The following is a 9,972-nucleotide window of genomic DNA, read 5'->3' on the forward strand; positions in this document are numbered from 1 at the left end:
TTTGATGACAGAGACTCCGGTGAATCACATGAGTGCTAAGTCCGGCTAAATGTTTATTCCTGTGGATGGACTAACCCGTTTATTCTCATGAATTGAATATTGATTATGAGTATTATTTACTTTCAATAAAAGCCCTTTCTGTGATGTCGCTCAGATGTCCGACTGTGGTATTGTTATTATTTACTTTCAATAAAAGCCCTTTCTGTGATGTCGCTCAGACGTCCGACTGTGGCATTGTTATTATTTACTTTCAATAAAAGCCCTTTCTGTGATGTCACTCAGACGTCCGACTGTGGCATTGCTATATTTTACTTTCAATGAAAGCCTTTTCTGTGATGTCGCTCAGACGTCCGACTGTGGCATTTCTTTTAAAGCCCTTTATGTGGCGTCGCTCAGACGCCCGACTGTGGCATTTCTTTTAAAGCCCTTTATGTGGTGTCGCTCAGACGCCCGACTGTGGCAATTCTTTTAAAGCCCTTTATGTGGCGTCGCTCAGACGCCCAACTATGGCATTTCTTTTAAAAGCCCTTTATGTGGTGTCGCCTAGACGCCCGACTGCGGCGTGTGTTATTTATTTATCTTCCTATCGAGGTGTCGCTTCAGACACCCGATTGGGTTTACAGTTATTTTGTTGGGTTTTCGAGCGGACTACCGCCGACCCCCTTTTCACCTGTCTTGTTTTTACGAATTAATGTGCCACTGTTAAAATTAATCATGACGCATCCATGCATGCATTTGTTATATCTTACGTCCGAACTGTCTTGCGAGTACTTTCAAGTACTCACCTGGCTTGTTGATTTGGCCAGATGCTGACGAAGGCGATCTCATAGATGAAGAATTTGATAGCGAGTCCGACGCCTAGAGGAATCCCAGTCAGTCTCGTGCGACCCTGGATTTGGTCACTGTATTATATCCGCTTCCGCTACCAAATAAATTCATCGAGCCTCACCTCGACGCTCGATGAGATGCCAGTTTTAGAGTCATGTATCTCACTCCCCGCTGTGTTTTTCCACCACCACCCTATCCTCGAGTCAGTAGTATGCCTCCACACCATTGTGTCATGTCCGCCATTATGTATAATTATTGGCGTGCTTGTAATAATTTGGTTGAGCAACCGTAGCTCGACCCTGTAATATATTTTATGCTACTGGCTTATTGCATCAAGAATTTGTCTACCGGTAAGGAGGATTTTTCTCATACTGGACTCAAAAGATTGGTTTCTCAATAAACATTTTTATTGGAAAACCGATCATGACAATTCAGTAAAGCAGTATTAATTTCACAAGATTCAGCATCGGTAAGAGGAGCAATCGGAGTGCTAATAAAATCATTATTGTTGGTGTTAGTGAAGTCACACAATTTAGTAATATCTTGAGCCATCGTGACAAGCAAGCAAACTAACACACAAGCAAATAGAAAGCAAGCGGGCAAAAAGAGGCAAATAGAGAAAGAGAGGGAGGAAGGATAGAGAGAGAGAGAGGGCAAATAAAATGGCAAGGGTGAAGTGGGGGAGAGGAAAACGAGAGGCAAATGGCAAATAATGTAATGCAGGAGATAAGGGTATGTGATGGGTACTTGGTATGTTGACTTTTGCGTAGACCTCCCCGGCAACAGCGCCAGAAATCCTTCTTGCTACCTCTTGAGCACTGCATTGGTTTTCCCCGAAGAGGAAGGGATGATGCAGCAAAGTAGCGTAAGTATTTCCCTCAGTTTTTGAGAACCAAGGTATCAATCCAGTAGGAGGCTACGCGCGAGTCCCTCGTACCTGCACAAAACAAATAAATCCTCACAACCAATGCAAATAGGGGTTGTCAATCCCTATAAGGCCACTTACGAGAGTGAGATCTGATAGATATGATAAGATAATATTTTTGGTATTTTTATGATAAAAGATGCAAAGTAAAATAAAGGCAAAGTAAATAGCAAAGTAAATAACTAAGTAGTAGGAGATCAATATGATAAAGATAGACCCGGGGGCCATAGGTTTCACTAGTGGCTTCTCTCGAGAGCATAAGTATTCTACGGTGGGTGAACAAATTACTGTTGAGCAATTGACAGAATTGAGCATAGTTATGAGAATATCTAGGTATGATCATGTATATAGGCATCACGTCCGAGACAAGTAGACCGACTCCTGCCTGCATCTACTACTATTACTCCACTCATCGACCGCTATCCAGCATGCATCTAGAGTATTAAGTTAAAAACAGAGTAACGCCTTAAGCAAGATGACATGATATAGATGGATAGACTCATGCAATATGAAGAAAACCCCATCTTGTTATCCTCGATGGCAACAATACAATACGTGCCTTGCTGCCCTTACTGTCACCGGGAAAGGACACCGCAAGATTGAACCCAAAGCTAAGCACTTCTCCCATTGCAAGAAAGATCAATCTAGTAGGCCAAACCAAACTGATAATTCGAAGAGACTTGCAAAGATAACCAATCATACATAAAATAATTCAGAGAAGATTCAAATATTATTCATAGATAGACTTGATCATAAACCCAAAATTCATCGGTCTCAACAAACACACCGCAAAAAGAAGATTACATCGAATAGTTCTCCACAAGAGAGGGGGAGAACGTTGTATTGAGATCCAAAAAGAGAGAAGAAGCCATCTAGCTACTAACTATGGACCCGTAGTTCTGAGGTAAACTACTCACACTTCATCGGAGAGGCTATGGTGTTGATGTAGAAGCCCTCCGTCATCGATGCCCCCTCCGACGGAGCTCCGGAACAGGCCCCAAGATGGGATCTCGTGGATACAGAAAGTTACGGCGGTGGAATTAGGGTTTTGGCTCCGTATCTGATCGTTTGGGGGTACGTGGATATATATAGGAGGAAGGAGTATGTCGGTGGAGCAACAGGGGGCCCACGAGGGTGGAGGGCGCGCCTAGGGTAGGCAGGCGCGCCCCCCTACCTCGTGGCCTCCTGTTTCTTTTCTTAACGTAGGGTCCAAGTCTCTCTGGTCTTATTCATTGAGAAAATCACGTTCCCTAAGGTTTCATTCCGTTTGGACTCCGTTTGATATTCCTTTTCTTCGAAACCCTAAAATAGGCAAAAAAACAGCAATTCTGGGCTGGGCCTCCGGTTAATAGGTTAGTCCCAAAAATAATATAAAAGTGGATAATAAAGCCCGATAATGTCCAAAATAGTAGATAATATAGCATGGAGCAATCAAAAATTATATATACATTGGAGACGTATCACCCCCAGCTCAGAATTGTGAAATACTGAGAGGATTTCTTGTCTTAGATTAGTGCCTTTTCCCACTACAATCTTGTTGTGAAATCTCAGTATGCCATTCTTAAAGGAATAAGCACTACTACTATTTTTATCCATAGAGCATTCAGCAATTAGTTCCTTGACCTTGTCATCCTGCTGATAACTGTTCATCACTTCTTTAATCTAGGTAGGGGAGGCAGCAGTAGTAAATAGTGTAGAAAGTGCATGTTTCACTCTAGACAATGCATCTGCAACTCTATTTTCCTTCCCTTTTTGTATTCAATTGTAAAGTTGTATCCCAGCAATTTTAACAACTTGTGTTGGATGCCCTCAGTAATTTTCTGCTCTTGAATGTACTTCAAGCTCTCTTGATCTGTTCTGATAATCAAGGAAGTGGCAGAGAAGTAGTGTTTCCACTTTTTCACAGCTTCAATAATAGCTAGAGATTCTTTGTCATAGGTACTTAATGCAACAACTTTAGGGCCAATACTCTTGCTGAAATAGGCAAGTGGTCCGCCCTCTTGCATTAGTACAGCACCTAAACCATAACCACAAGCATCAGCTTCCAAAATGAATAGTTTCTTGAAATCAGGCAGGACCAGTACAGGGGTATGAGTGAGTTTTTGCTTTAGTGTTTCAATGGCTTGTTGTTTCTCCTGTGCCCAAGCAAAAGCATCTTTCTTCAAGTAGTCAAAGAGAGCCCTGCAGATTATCCCATAGCCTTGGATAAATCTCCTGTAACACCCACTTAATCCAAGGAAACTTCTCAATTCAGTTACACTAGTAGGAACAGGCCATGCTTTAATAACCTCAATCTTAGCAGGATCAATAGAAACTCCCTCAGAGTTAATGACATGGCCCAAATATTCAATCTCTTTCTGACCAAAAGAACATTTTTCCAGCTTGGCATACAGCTTATTTGCTTGCAGAATATCAAACACCTGTTTGAGATGATCCAGGTGCTCTTCCATGGAAAAACTGAAGACTAAAATTTCATCAAACAAGACCACCACAAACTTAAGGAGACCAAATAGAAATTCATCAAAGCCTGGAATGTAGGAGGTCCATTAGTAAGTCCAAAAGACATTACTAGGTACTCAAACAATCCCATGTGAGTTGCAAATGCGGTTTTAGGGATATCCTCCTCAGCCATTCTTGTCTGATGATAGCCATTTCTCAAGTCAATTTTTGAAAATATTTTGGCTCCTTTAAGCTGATCCAATAGATCTTCAATGACAGGTATAGGATACTTGTTTTTGACGATAATAGCATTTAACTTTCTGTAACCAGTACAGAGCCTCCATGACCCATTTTTCTTCTTGACCAACAGTACAGGAGAGGAGAAGGGACTAGTGCTGGGCCTGATAATTCCATTTTTGAGCAGTTCCAAAATAATTTTCTCCAGAATTTCTTTTTGATGATGAGGAATTCTGTAGGGCCTCTGGTTCACCACTTTTGCTCCCTCCACTAAAGGAATTTTGTGATCACCTGGCCTGCTTGGTGGAAGTTCAGTAGGTTCTTGGAATAGTTTTTCATACTGGTCTAAAAGTGGTGTTAACTCAGCAGGGATCTCTTGAGCAGCTGCTACCATTTCAGGGCCAGAAGTAGTGAATAAGAAGAAGCCACACACAGCTTGTTCCACTAATTTTTCAGTGTTGTCAGCCACTACAATAACAGGAGTAAGAGGCATAGTTTCATCAACAAAAGTAATAAACTGCCCTCCAGGAGCAGATATCTTCATTTTCATTTCAATAAAATCTATTTGCATGGGGCTATACTTCCTCAACCAATCCACTCCTAAAATGATGTCATAACCTTTTAACTTCAGCATTCTGAAATTGTCAGTAAAGGCATGGCCATGTACTTCATAGTGACACTTCTTTGCTTGGAATTCACTCCAGAGAATGCCTCCACTAGCAGCCGCCACTTTAGTTCTTGGTGTGGGACTGGGAGTAACATCCAACTTGCTAGCCATTTCAGGAGAGATGAAGGTAGTAGTACTACCACTATCCACCAGTGATGTTGCCATAGTACTACCCAGTTTAACTGTTAATATGAAAGTATTTTTAGTTGCCCCAATTCCCATAGCAGCATGCATAGATACTTTCAACACAGTTTCATCAGTTAACTGCTCTGTATTGTCTAGTTCAGTATCATCATAATCAGCCACAAAAATAGTTTCAGGAGCTCCATCCTCTTGAGCCTGTAGAGCTTGGATTTGTGCTCTCTGGCTCATTTTGCACACTTGCCTATGACCAGGCACCCAAGGTTCTCTACATTTATAGCACACTTGATTCAGCCTAGCTTGCTGGATGACCACATTTCTGTTTGGTGTTGTATTAGGAACTAGTGGTTTTGGTTGTTCAAAAATCACTTGTCTTCTTGGTTGAGGAACATACTGCTTACTTGGCAATGTTTGAGTGGGAGGCTGAGATTTCTCCATTCTTCTGGCATACCACACAGCAGTTTGTAGATTCCTTGGTTTAAAACACTCTACCAAGCTCTTAATGTAAGGATTGAGGCCTGCCACAAAGCTGGAAACATAGTGATCATCACGTCTAGCAGGGGTTTCTCTCCTCATAATTAACATTGACCAGTTGCTCAAATTGTTCTACATAAGCAATCAATGTTGTTGTTTGATGTGCGGCATGAAAGTTACTGACAATATCACACACTAACTCCACAGAAAACCTATCAGATAGGTAGGAACAGAACTTATGCCAGGGCACATTTGAAGGTGCATATCCAGTACCCCTCCACCACTGAATTGCAGGGCCTTTAAGATAGGAGATGGTCAGCTCTGTTCTATGTTCAATGGGGGTTCTTGCAGCAGCAAAATACTGTTCTAAGTTCTGAATCCAAGATTCAGGGTCTTGTCCTTCAAATTCAGAAATGTTCAACTTAGCTGGCTTGACAGTAAGTACATTTCTTCTTTTGTAGTAATTATCAGCTCCTTCTTCTTCTTGTATTTCCTCCAATTGCACTACATTTCTCTGTACTGCCTGTGCATTTTCCTTGTCTTTGTTCTGCCCATAGTTTGGATGCGTGTAAGGAACTTTAGGAGTGCCATCCATATTCAGTTCTTTGCATGTATGATCTCGAAGGGTGGTTGTACCCACTGGCAAAGGAGCCCCTTTGTTTTGCATCGTGGCAAAATTTCTGTTGACCACGTCCTGGAATTGCTGGAATTCTTTACGAGCTTCCTCTCTATCCTGCCGCAGGGTCTTGATGTCAAGCTCCAAGGACTCCAACTGCAAGTCGACCGTAGTCCTTGAATCCACCACCTCCGGCATGCTTGTGAGGTTGTCAATCTGCACCATCAAGGGTTGGGAGGGAGGGAGTACTTTGCCACCGCCTTGCACTACCTCCGCACGACACGGTCAGATCGCCAGATCTGGAATTTTACCACTTAAGAATTGTTCTTAAGCAACCAGACGGACTGCCCGACTGTCGCCGAACAGTTGCCACTCCGGCTGCCGCCTTCAATCACTGCCGCCCGCTCCAATTTGCGCAGAGGGAATTTATGGCCGAGCCAACCTTGTGCTGCTCCAATCGCCAGCCTTGTCAAGGAAGGACTGGCTCTGATACCAATCGTCGGGACCAGAGTCTCGATCAACTGAATTTAAGCTCGAACTAACTGGTTTAAGGCAAGAATTTGAAGAATTGAGCTAGGGTTTTTATTGCAGAGAAAAGGGAAATGTAGTTAGCACGCCACCGACGGCTAGGGTTTATACCCAATAATCTTTTACATGCCTCAAAATGAGAGAGCTGGCTTCCATTACAGTAGCTAGAAAGTGAAAAGGCAGAAATGCAGAGCACATGGCTTGTCGGGCGATGAACAACTTCTCATGCGCCTCCTGAGCCGTTGGATGGTCGATCGACGAAGGAGAGTGATCATCTTCAGTGAACCATTATCTTTGGCTGATGACCACAGGATGCGAGATGGACAGTTGTAGGATCAACTGGCACGCACGAACAAGGGATATTCAGACTTGGACTTGACAGCCGCCGGCCTCCTCCTTTGCGTATCTCCTCGCCGGTCGTCGCTGCAAGTCTGCGCCTCCCCACGGCCCAGACAGCAAGGCGGGCGGGCGGTGCCGCGAGGTCTCGTCCCGAGGAAGCCGCAGTAAGACGAGCACAATCCGGACGAGGTCGATGAGGTCGTCGGCGCCCCTCCGCTGCGGCATCGAACGGGCTGGTGGACAGCTGCGCGGCTCAACATTGTGCAGGTAGCTCCTTTCCTTTCTCTTCCCTTGTATCTCTCTCCCTTTGTCTCTTCTTCTCTGGCCGTGAACATCTCTGAATGTCTGCCTTGGTTCTGGTAGTGCTTAATTTGTTTTTCACGTATTCATGACTGAAGAAGCCTGCATACTCATGTATCTGATTTTGTGTTCTGGTCCTTTCTCCGTCATTCATTTTGAACATGTATATGAAGTACTAGCTATAGATGTATTAATAGATATATGTTGGACCTATGATTTTGTATTACCTGGTTGGAGATTCTTCAGCATGTGTCACTCGTCAGATATTGCTAATGCAGCATGTGGATGGCAAACCTTTATCTGATCTTGCCAATCATCAAATATTTCAGAGTTCCCTGGCTAGTTGTTGCAGTCACAGAAAATGCTTTATGTTAGGGCTGAACTGAAGTTCATTCTTTGCTGCCATGTGTCACTGAAACTTAGCAGCAACCATGGAACAAGCTGCTCAATTGAACTCATTATATGCATTTGCTAGGCCTCATCTTGTAGGACCTGCGTGAAGAAACAGTACCTGAAAGAAACATGCCAATTTGACTATGTATGTGTCCTCTTATTTATTTATTTATTTATTTAGTGCCTCAACTGTTCGTACATCCTTGAAGATGTATGTATTGTTCTTGACTATTGTATGTTCCCTTCCTTAGTTAAACTGAATATCAATGCAAAAAAAGTTAAAATGAATATACAGGCATGATTTTTGAAAATTCTGTCCTGATCGAACTCTCTGCCTGTACAATATTACACAGGCGCGGTTGTAGTGGCCGGACAAGACGAAGAGAAGCTGCAGTGGCCGGCTGCAGGGTGGCCTTGCCGGAAGAGAGCGCCGATGGCTGTGGACGACACGAAGCCCTCTTCTTCGCCAGCACTAGTGGCGTCAGAGGCGGTGAAGGCCATCAGCTGCGGACACCGTATGACCATGGCCCAGCACAGGCAGCCATCTCCGGCCATGTCACGCCCAGCCCTGCAACACCACGTCGGCGAGGCATCGAGTTCAGTGGCGATGGCAAGACGACCACAACCCTTCCTTCCTCCATTCCTTGCGTTTTAGTTTCTTCAGTTTATTAGTTTGCCTCGGTTTGGGGGAACTCCTATTCCTTTGGGCTCAGTTCACCTGTACTTCACATCATAGTTCAAAAAAACGCTAGGCGTTAATTGTGCGTTTTGCCACCGCCTTGCACTTTATTGATCAAAGCGCATGCTTATGCGCAATTATGCGCAAATTAAGCGCCGTTGTGCACTATGTGTTTTGCCAACGCCTAGAGCCTAGGCGCGTTTAAGCGCTCGCTTAGGCGCGCCTTTTTTAACTATGCTTCACATACGTACATAGATTGAACAGAGGGAGAAAGAGAGCAATTTTGCTTTGAGAGACACACACATTGATATTTCAGCCAATCAATTATACATGTATTATTGGTGGATTGCACCGTGAATAAAAACCTGATGGTCATGTTCAACATCAATCAAGAATTTAATTGAAGGCAGGGTACACACATTGATGGAAATGGATGCCTTTTTTCCTTTTCTTTCAGCTGTAACATATTCCCAGTAATTTGGTTTCAGAGAGAAACCCAGCGAGTCAATTTTACCTGTGACTACACAAGGGCTCTGTTCTGTTCTACTACTCCCTTCGTACCAAAATATAACACGTGAAATACAGTTTTAATTCAACTGCAAAAATGTCTTATATTTTGGTACAGAGGTAGTACTATGTTTCAGTTTTATGTTTCCAATTATCTTATGTTGTTCACTATGAGAGAGGAGATTCAGGACCATGGTCCACCCGCTCTTTAATCCATTTCTTCCTGGATGGTGGAGATTGGGGCTTAATGCTTTGAATTTTTTAAGTGCACATTTACATAAGTTACAAGGTGCCTGGTGGTGTTGAAGTGTGCGCTAAGCTTTGTTCAGCTAATGAAAATCCAAATTATGGAGGATGTGATGATAGAGGTAGCGAAGAACACGACAAATAAAATAAATTCTTGCCGCCTTTGATACTGACATGATTACTTCCAAAATCCTATCCTAGCAAAGACCCATCATATTTTACAGTCACCAATAAATGGCCATAATGTTTCTCAATTCTTTTAGTGCCCGCCATCTGTTTGACGGCTTGCTCACCTTGCTTCCGTTTGCTTACTGCAGATTGTCTCAAGGTTGAAGCTGGAGTCCAACTCTGAGCTCCAGGGGAGCGACCAGCTCGTGGTCGTGGTGTCTAATTGCTGCAAGTATAGTCATCCTCCCCATCTCTCTTCTCGTGCACATCTTCCTGATCATCATGTCTCTGAATCCCACATGTATGTTCTCTCTTCATTCACTATTCTTATAGGATTATTCGACAAGGAATCTATTTTCTCAAATATCCATAGTTCACAGGGACTGGTGATTGGTTCGCAAAACATTTGAACAATTTAACTGATCATCATGATTGTAAACTGCATTATACAGAGCACCCTAACAAGTTTATATACGCCATCATTG

Source organism: Triticum aestivum, chromosome 7A (genome assembly GCF_018294505.1).
Source record: "Triticum aestivum cultivar Chinese Spring chromosome 7A, IWGSC CS RefSeq v2.1, whole genome shotgun sequence".
Classification (NCBI taxonomy): Eukaryota; Viridiplantae; Streptophyta; class Magnoliopsida; order Poales; family Poaceae; genus Triticum; species Triticum aestivum.